The following is a 12,129-nucleotide window of genomic DNA, read 5'->3' on the forward strand; positions in this document are numbered from 1 at the left end:
CTGGCACCAAAGGCGGGGACCCAGAGGCCCAGGACCAGGAAACACGCGAGTTTGGAGCAGAGTTAGCACTGAAGCTTGTGAAAACTCTTACTTTAACAGTACAATGGAGATGTCTGTTTCTAACGATGGCAGGCTAGCTTATGGTAGCTTTACCCTCCCACCGAGAACGGCTTAAACGGCTGGACAGAATAGGAAGGAAAAAAGCCCACCCTTGATTGGAAGGCACGGGTAGCCAGGGTTTGAGGCATTGGGACCCCAGAAGGAAGGGAAACCTGGCGGGGTGGGTAGACGTAAGGCCTCGTGTTCTTTCTCACAAGCAAGTTGCCGATATGGATGCAGTTCTTAAGTGACTGCAAAACAGACCAGAAAGAGGTCCAAGGAGGCGGCCGCCATCTCCGCATGGTCCTCTTTCAAGAACCCGCCTTCACACTGGATAGAGGTTGGAACCCACCGATGGGCTCTCTTTTTAGGTGTGGCCCAGAAAGTTTGTAGGGACGCCGCAGGTCACATGGGCGGGGACAGCTCAGGGAGGCTGGGGTTTGAGACAGACAGTTTTCTAAGCAACTACTGCGTGCCGGGCCCTGTGCTTTGATCTTACACGCAAGGTCTATGGCAGCCCTTTAACGAGGAGCAAAGGGCAGACCAGAGAGGTGAAGTCACTTTCCCGTGGCCGCCCAGAGGCGGGGAGCCAGGATTTGAACCTGCAACTGGCCGACACAGCCATTCTATCATCTGTAATGACAAGGTTGAGCGCTGGCCCGTGTCTATCACTGTGTCAGGGCTGGGAAGCCAGGGGGCTGTTGAAAATAGCCTAGAGCCACACACTGACCACTTTGCAGTTGACATGGCACAGGTGCTTCAAGGTGCCAGTGAAAAGCCTGCCTCTGCGAGGAAGCCCTGCCAGGGGAGGCTCGTGGCTGTGGCGAGAGGGTTGGAGGGTGGCCAGTAGTGGAGGCGGCCCTCCCTTGACCTTGCTTGTTTGTCAGGCTCTTTCCTCAAAACCACACGTGACCAAGCTGGCAGAATCGGCCCCCTGAGCTTGGCATTGGAGGCCTCCCCGACGTGCCCCCAGCCTCACTGGCCAGCTCTGTCCTGCCCGGCCCTGGCCATCCACTCCAAATCCACATGCTCCTGGCTGCTCCTGGAGCACCTTCCCAGACTCTCAAGTGCCTGAAAGCTGCCTGGTGGCCTTGTGGCCCTGGGGGCTGGAAGGAAGCAGAGGCTTGGGTGTGCCCTGCACAAAACCACAGACTTCCTCCCCTACCACGCCCCACCCCAGGCAGGTGGGGGTTTAGAGGCTCCCTGAGGTGGGCCATGGTGGGAACCAGGGGACGCCTCCTGATGAGGAGGTCCCAACCTGGAGCACTGCTCAGTGGAGGGTCCTCCCCTTGATGACTCGGCGGATCGGGGCGAGGCCATCCTCAGGGCTGGCTCTCAGGCACCAGCCTTAAGCAGAAGTGTTTGTTTTGAAAATCAGGCGCCCTAGCCCCAACTTTCAGATTCTGTTTCAAGGAGGTCCACTGAGGGCCCTCCAAATCTCCAGTTTAAGAAGCAAAACAGGCCTGGCAACTCTGCCACAGGGAGCCGAACCCCTGCCCCCATTCATCCTCTGTCCCTGTCCCCAGACTTGGCTGCAAGAGGCTCCATCCTACCGGCTTGCCTGTGGTCTGTCGTGAACCCCAGACCCTTGGGTGACCTCTTAGGACCACAGATCTCTGTGGGACAAACACTCAGGTCAAACCACCTTCCCTATCCACTTGAAAGCAGGCTGACCAGAAGGTAGAGAGGAACTGAATGGTCTGTCTTCCACCGCCCCTCAGACCCCAGTGCTGCTCTGTCCCTATTGGTCTATATGTCCCTCACCCCCACCTCCATGACCACTCACCAGATGGAGACTTGTCCTTGCTTCTACAGGTACCCAGCCCGGCTACCAGCTCCTGCAGCCCGCACGACGCATGGCCAGAGGCCTTTGAGCCGACCCAGAGGGAGCATCGGTGGGCCAGAGCCCTGAGTAACCACAGGGTGACCTAACTCAGCCCCAACTTCCTCTTCCTCAACCGCCTGCCTACATGCCTGGCACCTCCGACTCCAGCCTCCAACTGAGGTGGGGGTCTGAGTTCAGCACAGACCTGGGTTCTAGAGGCAGGATACCTTCCTCCACCACTCAGCACTGTGCGAGCAAGTGTCCTGAGGAGGTGGGTGGGGAGAGGGGGAGAGGCTCAGCACCCTCGCCCCCACCCCAACAGCTTCCTGTGGAACCAACTGCCAAAGAGGAACGCGGCACTGGGCCTCACACAGGCGCACAGGCAGAGACACGCGGGGACGCACAAGTCACGTGTATCTCCAGATGCGCAGGTGCTCAGACACACGTGAACATGCACTGGTACGTGGGCACACATGGTTAAATGAGGCACAGAGGCACCTGGGTCCCCATGATACGTTAGTAAGTGATTAATGACCCTCCCTCTGACCAGAAATAAAAAGCTCTGATGTGTAGCATCTGCTGATTCCCGTGGTGTAAATACTCCCATCATGACTCATTTCTGACATCACTGAGGGTGGAGTTACGTAGAAATGCTCAGACTTGGCTTTTCAGGCACATGAGCTCATGCACATGGGACCCTAACACACAGGGGTGGACACCTGTGGGGCCAGGGCAGTGTGGGTGTGTGCAGACGGAGCAGTCTACCCGCAGAGACAGTGGGGTGCACGCAAGGCACACCCAAGGCTCCTTTATACTCAGAGACGGGTGGGTGCGTTGGCACACACGGCGTCGTGCACGGAGACACGTGGAACCACACACGGGCTCACGGGAGCACACACCTGGACTCCGAGGCCCGAGGGAGCTCATGAGGAGACACAGAGACAGGCACAGCTAGCTTGTCCTGCCTCACAGAGCCCGGTTCAGTGTTCAGTGATTTTGTAAGCCGATTGTTGAATGCAGCCGTCCTAAAACATTTAATTATACAAATCGACAGTTAAATCAATTGTGTGAAGAACAAAAGTAATGACCTCTTAAATCCATTACTAGGTACTTCATGCCACTGAACCGTAACTTAAAAATGGTTAAAGTGGTAAATTTTATGTCATGTATGTTTTACCACAATAAAGTAAAAAAGAAATTCATCACTTCCTAATTATTTTGCTGCATTTTTCTCTTATTCATGCTGTTGAGGTTATTTATGTCTACTGAAGCTGTTTGGTGGAAATAGTGTATAAAGGCGTTATGTACCATTCTCTATTGAAATGGACTAGCAGTACAGTAAGTCCTGTGTTATCATTGCCCGCAGGTTTTGCAACTTTAAGCAAAATGGTGTATAATGAAACCTGTTCTACCACAGGCTAACTGATGCAGAGTTAAGTTCTTACAGCATCTCATCCCTGTTAGAATGAAACGAGGTTGGATGAGATGACCTTGTTCAAGGACCAGCTGTGTCTGTCTGTCTGTCTGTCTGTCTGTCTGTCTGTCTATCAGCCTCCGAGGTGCATACCATGCTACATCTTCTCAGTTCCGTGTTGGGTGACAGCACTCTGGTACTTTGAAATGACCATGGTGAGGGTGTTTCCACCATGGAGATTGGCAAATGCTACAAGTCAGCGCCCTCCACCTGAGAGCTGGTTATGAAACACTCGCCAGCACATCGTGCACAAAGTACACACGCGTGCACTTGTGACGCTGCGTGCAGTCACGCACGTGGAAGCGGGGGCCCACGGAGGCACAAGCAGGATGTCAGAGTCATGCGCAGACACAGTGGGCTTGTAGGCCTCTAGAAGCATGAAGCCACAGGGACGCACCTGGAGAGGGCCATACAAAGAGACACAAACACAGACATGTGCTCGCGGTCACACGGTCACACATAAACCTGTACCATTGTATGGTTACATAGAACGGACATGAAGACAGACGCACACAGTGAACAACCCTGGACATACATGTGTCCACACAATAACTCAAATGCATACACACACACACGGACACACAAACACACAGGCCCAGAGGTCCCTGTAATCCTTGCTGACCCAGAACTCCACACGTGTCCTCAGAGACGTACACAGGACTGTCCACAGAAACACACACAGGACACAAGGAGACACAGAAGTGCGCAGTTTGGCGTTCTCTACCCAGACGACTATTTGTTTAATGCAACACACATGAATTGAGTGCCTACTGTGTGCCAGGCACTTTTGTAGGTGTGGGATAACAGTGGGTGGGACAGATGTGCCTCCTGCTTTGGGGGCGCGCATGGCCCAATGGGGACGGCGAACCGTGAACCAGGAAATAGACACACGAGGTAATTGCAGACAGTGTACATTGCTGTGACAGGAAGTAAACATGTGATGTGACAGAGCCTGGGGTGGCGGGGTGGTGGCTGCTTTAGCCAGGAGGGTAGGGGACCGAGGCCCAGACGGAGCCACGCATGTAAATGAAGATCTGGAGGAAGGACATGCGAGGTGGCAGGAACCGCCGGGGCGAAGGCTGGGAGGCAGGACTGAGCCTGGCGGGTTTGAGGAACGGGAGACTGGAGGAGGCCGATCACAGGAGGCGAGGCTGGCAGGGCTCAGACCCATGGGACCTTGAGGAGGGGACTATTAGTGTGGCTGATGGGTGCCACTGGCGGGGAGAGGGGGCTTAAGGCAGAAAACAGAAGGGGAGAGGTGAGAGACAAGATGGTTCGGAGGGGGCAGAAGTCCCAGAGACCCACGCAGATGCCACCACAGGGTGGTGCTGGGAGAGAGGCTGGGGCGGGGTCCTGTGTCCAGGGAGGGCTGCTCTGCCTGCCTCTCTGTCTCCTTCTGTCTCACTTCCTCTTTCTCTGCCTCTTGTCTGATCCTCTCCTTTCTGGGCTCCCCCTGCTCAGAACTGAAGCTCTCTCAGGCTCTCCTCTGACTCCTCGGCCCCCTCCCTACCTCCCCCGCCCCTCCCCCTTGGAGTTCAGTCGCTTCCGAAGGCTGTCTGCACGCCCTGTGCACGCTCCTTGCCCTCTGCACCCTGGCCTCCACGCCCGCTGCTGAGGTCCCCACTGGCCTCCTGAATGCTGACCGCTCACCTGGGTATACCCGCCCCCTCCACTACCCTGTCTCACTTCCACGGAGGGCCCCTCTGCCTGCACTACCCTTTCCTGCTTTCCTTGTTGATAAAATACATACATGATGGAAGATTTACCATTCTAACCATTTCGTGTGCAATTCAGTGGCATTAAGTACACAAAAAATGTGGTACAACCATCTCCGCAATCCATCTCCAGAACTTTCTCATCTTCTCAAACGGACACTCTGTCCCCATTAAACACTAATTTCTCATCCCCCTCCCCCAGGCCCGGCTCCCACCATTTACTTTCTGTCTCTGCGAATCTGATTCCTCTACGGACCTTGTGTGCGTGGAATAAAGCAACGTTTGTCTTTTTGTGTCTGGCTTATTTCACTGAGCACAGTGCCCTCAAGGTTTATTCATGTCATAGCAGGTGTCAGAATCTCTTTCCTTTTGAAGGCTGAATACTAGTCCATCGTGTAGATGGAACACGTTGTGTTTGTCCATCCATCCATCGGTGGGCGCTTGGGTGGTTTCCACCTTTTGGCTGTTGTGAATGATGCTGCTGTGGACACAAGTGTGCACAGATTTGCTTACACTCTTGATCTCAACCCTTTTGGGTATATACTGCTGGCGAGTTTTAAGCCCGAGTCTGTGAACCCATCCTGTTTTTAGCTTTAAGAGACGGTTTTTTCTTCAGATCATAGTTGCTATCACAGCGATGGCCACTAGAGGACAGTGCCTTTCCTGGGACGTCTTGGCTTAGCGAATACCACAGTTCAAAAAACAGAAAAACCAGGCTTGGGATGGAAAATCCCACCACCTAGGGGCCAGGCCGTGACCTGAGTTAGTAAGGGACAAGATGTGGGACACAGGTGGCCATTAGGTCTACCTTTCCTTCCTCCACTTTTGGTAGAGTTGTGGTTGAGCGAAATATTTCTGTGCTGCAGAAAAAAAAAATAAAGTAATTTCCAGATTGGCAAAAGATAAAATGTAAAAAACCCCCAAGCTAATAAAGACCATAGAAGGAATTTACAAGGCTGTTTTTACAACTAACGGTTGAAAACCTTTTTTTTTTTTAACTAAGAGAGGAAACCCAGAAGCCATGAATGAAGAGACAGATGTAACTGATTATATATAAACTAACAAAAATTTTAGAGAGAAAATATTATAAACAAAGCCAATAAGTAAAGATCAATTCATTGTCTGAGAAGGGTTAGTACCTTCATATATAAAGAGTTTCTACATATCGATAAGAAAAAGGCAAATAACATAAATAGAAAATCGAGAAAAGATATGAACAGACACGTCTCAGAGCCTAAAAAATCTTACGTTACGTATATTTTACCAGGAAGGAAAGCAGGAAAGGGTGGTGCAGGCAGAGGGGCCCTCCCGGAGGTGAGACAGGGTAGCAGCGGGGGAAGTTGAGGTTCGGTGTATACAGAGCGAAAGAACATAAGAAAATATAGTCTCAGGAGCCCAGGGTGTGTGGATTTCAGTAGCAATGAGCTGTCTATTCACATCCAAGAGGGTGATCCAGCAAGTGACAACATGTATTGATCATCATCTTATTGCAGTTAAAATTGTAGTAAAAGTCAGAAACTGTGTGAAATTCTACAAGTTTAATTTGTCCATGATTTCGATAGTTTCTAAACTTTTCAAGCGTTTGTCATGAAACATGTACAAAATAAGTGCTAAAAAAAACCCTAGAGAGGTGATTAACACCTACTGCTGGCAGAGATGCAGAGAAAAGGGTACTGGTGCACGTTCATATCATTAGAAACGCTTCCTCTAACGTGGACGGGCCGTAAACGGTCGCAGCTGAGGCCACCCCTTAGCAGCCTCCACTCTATGTCATCTCATTTCAGAAGTAAAACTTACTCTCTAGGATTCGTTGACCATCTCCCATCCCATCTGACGGAGGACCCACGGAGGAAGATCTCCGGTAGGGTCCTATAGACCTCCCCCTTCTTTCGGTATTTGAAACATGAGATATGATTTATATATAGCAAAAAGCAATCCTTTTCGTGTACAGTTCTACGAGTTTTGTCTAATCCGCATCGTCATGTATTTACCATAACAATCAAGACATAGAACAATTCCATCGTCCGCCCCTCAAAATTCCCTTGTGCCTCTAGAAAGCACTGGCTTCTTCTCCGTCCCTATAGTTTTGTCTTTTCCAGAACATCATACAAATAGAATCGTAGTTGTTTCAGGCTTCGAGTCTGACTTCCTCCACTCCGCATGAAACCTTTGAGAACCGTCCACGCTGCCGTGTACATCGGTCATTCCTCCCTATGACTGCACAGTGTCCCATCGCGGGGTGTCCCGCTGTGTGTTTACCCACCCATCCGTGGACCGTCTCCTTGGTTATATCCAGTTGTTGGCTATAAACGTCACTATAAACATTTGTGGGGAGGTGTCTGTGTGAGCGTACATTTTTACTTCTCTTGAGAAAATACCTAGGAAAGACATAGCTGGGTCACATGGTAAACGTAGCGTGTTTAACTTTATAAGAAACCTTGAAATGGTCTTCCCGAATGGTGTGAAAAGGCACCATTTTGCATTTCCACCAGCCACACCCTTGTCGGCACTGAGTGCTGTCACCTTCTAATTTTAGCCGTTCCCATGGGTGTGCAGTGGTCTCTCACTGTGTTAGGGCCCCTTTATAACATCGGAAAATGTGGATGGCCGCCTCTGGGGCTTTTACTACCCCTCAGTCGAGAATAGAGGTGACGGTCTGCGGGGGTGTCACCTCCTCATCCTGCCAACCATGTGCTGTGAGCCCCATGTGGGCATAACCACGTCTGTCCGTGGTGCAGTTTCCACCTCAGTAACGTCCCACGTCACGGGCTTAGATGAGACGATGCAGGTGAAGGACCCAGGACAGGGTCTGACTCACTGGGGCAGCAGCCCGGCCTTCGCGGCTTCTTCTGCCTTCCAGCCTCAGGGCCTTTGCACCTGCCATGCTCTCTGTTGGAATAGTAGTCCGGTCCCCTTTCAGCCATATAAGTTCGTGTATGTGCGTGAGTGTGTGCGCGCGCACGCGTGTGTGTCTGTGCGTGTAGGCAAAAGCTAAGATTAGTTCATTAATGCCTTTAATCCATTCGTATTTTAAAACCAAAACAGTGCCTCTCCTGTTACCGAAAATCGACCTACGAATATGCAGGAGACATTATTTGTTCTGTTAAGAGAGGGTCCCCAGCACCCCTGAGGACTCAGGTTGCCAGATAAAACATAAGCGACTGGACTTCCTGTCCTTTCGTTTACTCATCGTGGCGGCCCTGCTGGGGGACGCTTTGTCGCACCCCCAGCCCTGGGAGTGCTTTCCCAAGTTCAGACAGAAACACGAGTTGGGAGAGGCTGGGCCCCTTCTGCCCACTCCTTGCTGAGGACCCGCCCCTTCCCCTGATGCAGAACCCCCAGAGAAACCACGCAGGACTTCAGGGGTTTCAGCAGGAAAACCACATCTTAATATAACCAGGGGCACAATGTTCCCGTAAAGCGATGCCTACAGCGTCTCGGCTCCATCTCCTCGTACTTCCAACTGTAAGACATGCCCCGTGGCTCCCAGGCTGGTGATGAATCGTAAACGCTGGGTCTCAAATCTCTGGGCACTTTCTATGGGCTTATTTCAACTCATTTAGTCGTCACAGCTGTCCTGGGAGGCAGGACACTGGCCCCGTTTTACAGATGAGGAAGCTGAGGCTTGGTGACGTGAGACCCTGTGACACACTGCCCCCTAGGAGCTGTGGTGTGCATAAACCCTTCGAACACCTGCCTAGTTAAGGGCACAATGAGGCTGACGGACGGGGCAGCTGTGTTCACCGCTGTGGTTGGGGAGGGGCCCCACGCGCCCATGCTGTGAACCCGTCTGTCCCTGCCAGCGGCCCACACGCGTAGGGCTGGTGAAGTGTGCGGCTCTGCCCAGCGCTGCGCCCGCATGAGACACACCCGGGACACAGCGCCGTGCCCCAGGGCGCCCTTCCCATCCTTGCCATCTCTGTGAGGCTCCTCCGATTTGGTCCTCAATCTTCCTGAGGGACACCGAGTCATCGTCACCCCTCACCAGTGTCTCATCCAGTCCTGCAGCATTTTCTTCCGGCCAAGAGGCCCTCTCGAGGCTTATCTGGGATGGGGCAGGGGTCATCCTTAGTGGCCAGGCGGGGTACACAGAATTTGAGAAGAGATGGTGCCCAGCCCTGTGTTCTATGATCAGAGTCACCAACGATGAGAGGTAGCGAGTGCCTGGACACCGGGGTCGTCCAAGCCCCGTGCTGGGGAAGGTCAGGCTTTCAACCTTTGGGATGGCCTACGTCCATCCACCGTCAGCATGAGCCAAGAAGGACGACTGGTGAGTGCCTGGGTGGTGACCGCCTGTCGTGGCCCCTCAACCACGGACAGTGGGCACAATAGCAGCAGGCTGCCCCCTGCCTGTCACAGTCGAATGAAACCCGCCTTCCCGCGTGGGACACCACATGTCATCTGTTGAGCGTCTATTTTGGGCCAGACACCGTGCCAGGTGCTGGAGGCCCTCGCCGAGCTCAGGGCAGTGAGTACAGAGCAGTGTGGCACGTGCTCTAGTGGGAACCCCGGGTGAACTTGGACTGGGGAGTCCAAGAAGGCTTCCTCAGGACATGACGCCCAGCAGACACCTGAGGGATGAGTGAGGCTGGGGGACTCGGTGACAAGCGCAGGGCTGGAGTGGGGACCAAACTGGTCCCCCTGTGGGCAGCAAGGACAGCCACGAGTGGGAGGGGCCATAGTGAAGGAGGCTAGAGACAGAGGCCACTGTGCGCTGGATCCGAGGACATGGGTGTGGAAAGAGTTTTAGGGTTTGCTTCCAGGGCAGTGTGGAGCCCTGGGAAGCGTTATGCAGTGGGAGGTGGTGGCGGGGTCTGGGCTTTGTTTTAGAAAGATCCCTCTGGCTGGGAAAAGGGAGAATGGAAACGGGGCGCAGTCCCGGAGGAGACCGGGAGCCTGGTTAGGGGCCGGTGCTGTGCCCTGGGGAAGAGGGTGGTGGCTTAGCCCAGGCATGGGAGGGAGGAAGCAGGGGGCTCTGAGGGGGATTTGGGAGGCAGAATAAGCTGGCTTTCGTGTAGACGTGGGGGACTGGGAGTCCTCCTGGCTCCAGCCTGGTTCCCCAGCGAACAGGCCGTGCGGGAGGCTCCAGGGTCAGCCCCTGGAACGCATGGCACCAAGTCCCATGGGTCCCGGCACAGAGCCCACATCTGCGTAAGGTGCTCAATGGACATTTGCTGATGTGAAGCCTGGCACTGGGGATGGAGGCCATGGGTGTAACGTCCTGGTCTGCTTCCCGCTGTCTGTCTATTTACATTGCATGGGCCTGGAATTTTCCAGCATCTCCTCTGGGCACCCTGGAAGGGAGAGGGCTGGGGAGAAGGTTCCCCACCTCAGCAGCTGACCCGAAGGCCGAGGCTGCCCTGGGCTGACGCTCTTCCTTTTCCTCTGGGGGAGGACGTGGGGTGTGCCAGGGTGTCTGGGAACCCCAGAGGAAGGGCAGGGCGTCTCAGCCACGGGGACCTCTCTTCCTGTGCTCTCATAGACTCGGGGGTCAGGAAGCCCAGGTTTCCGGCAGGGGCTGGGGGACGCGTGTTTGGGTTGTCTGGACTCACATTTGCATGTTGCTTCGGGCACGTGTCTGATCTGGGCATTTTCCTTCATTCATTCCCTCGTTTCAGCTGGAACACAGTGACCGTGCCGGCCCCCGCCCCGCATCTCCCCATCTTCCCACGCTGGCTCCTTCTCCTTAATTCCTTCTCTACTGAAACAGGCCCCTCCTCGAGGACCTGCCTCTCCCCTACCCCGCCCCTTGTCAACCCTGCGAAATCCTTACACACACATGTCCCCTAGGATCGTCTCTGCATGTCAGGTCTCCGATGGCAGGTGGCAGGTGAGGTGTCGGGCCCCCTCTGGTCTGTGTGCTCCTGCAGACCACTGGTATTTATTAGTGCCCACTGGTCCCCAGAGCCCAGCACAGAGCCCACATCCGCGTAAGGTGCTCAGTGGACATTTGCCAAGGTGGAGCCGGGCCCTGGGGACAGAGGCCTGAGCCACGAGGACGTGGGCACCGCTGTCTGTGTGTGGGTCTGAACATGTCTGTGTGTCACGCGTGTGCTCCCATGCGCTGAGCACTTCTCTGTGTAAGTGCATGCCTGAGGTTGTCTAAACGTGCATGTCCACACCCGTCTCCGTGTGTCCGAGCACATCTCTGTATGCCGTCCCACACGGGCACATGTGTGCACTTGTGGATCTGTGCGTGTCTGGGGCACGTGCGTATACCTGAGCCCACCCAGGATGCGTCGAAGCATATCTGCGAGTTCGTGACCACACGGGTCCATTTGAGTATTCTTACTAATGTGCGAATGTGAGCTTGAGCACGTCTGTGCATGTGCCCACACAAACACACACTTGTCTGAAACATGCCTGCGTGCGTACCCACGTGAGTGTGTCTGAGTATGTGAATGCCAGGTGTCCACATGCCTTCGGAGCTGGGCCTGAGTCCAGGGATCTCCCGACCCCCTGGCACTGCCTAATTTCAGCCCTGAGAAAAGCCTGGTCCCCCAGCCTCCCTCCCTCCCCCAGCCTTGAGCCCAAGCCCCTCTGGCCTTCCCCCAAGCCAAACTCGTGACTTCAAAGAACCAGGATGCAGTGGAGGAAATTCCTCCTGGCAGCTTCCGGGCCTCCCGGTGGTTCCCACGGAGGGATCCAGAGCTGTCTGCAATGGGAACAGTCTTTGGAAGGGGCCCTGGCTCCCAGGGGCAGGAGCTGGGGCCACGCAAGGTGGGCTGCTCAGGTCTGGTTCTGCCAGCAGGATCCCACTTCATGACTACCTGTCAGGTCCAGACGTGGAAGCGGATGCTACTGACAAACTAGGTGCAATCTCCTGGGCGTGCCTCTGCACGGGGCCTCCAGGAGGCCGTATGGCCCCTTGGGGAGCAGTGTCAACAGTGTCCCCATTTCAGAGCCAGGGAGACCTAGAGGGGGCAGGATTTGACTCAAGCAAGGGTGACTCTAAGCAAGTAGTTCTCAACTGGGGGACGATTTTGTCAGTGTCTGGTCAGGAGATGGTTTTGGTT

General features: G+C 54.2%; 1 protein-coding gene across 1 annotated transcript in view; it reads right to left on the minus strand.

Moving 5' to 3' along the window:
* Positions 1-2,194, minus strand: part of ARHGEF18 (Rho/Rac guanine nucleotide exchange factor 18) — an 81,099-nt gene extending 78,905 nt beyond the window's left edge. The window contains exon 1 of the mRNA XM_039858202.1: positions 1,886-2,194. The gene's annotated coding sequence lies outside the window, so the exon portion shown is untranslated. The remainder of the gene's footprint in view (positions 1-1,885) is intronic.
* Positions 2,195-12,129: the final 9,935 nt, after the last annotated feature.

Source organism: Pteropus medius, unplaced genomic scaffold, assembly GCF_902729225.1.
Source record: "Pteropus medius unplaced genomic scaffold, Ma_sr-lr_union100, whole genome shotgun sequence".
Lineage (NCBI taxonomy): Eukaryota > Metazoa > Chordata > Mammalia > Chiroptera > Pteropodidae > Pteropus > Pteropus medius.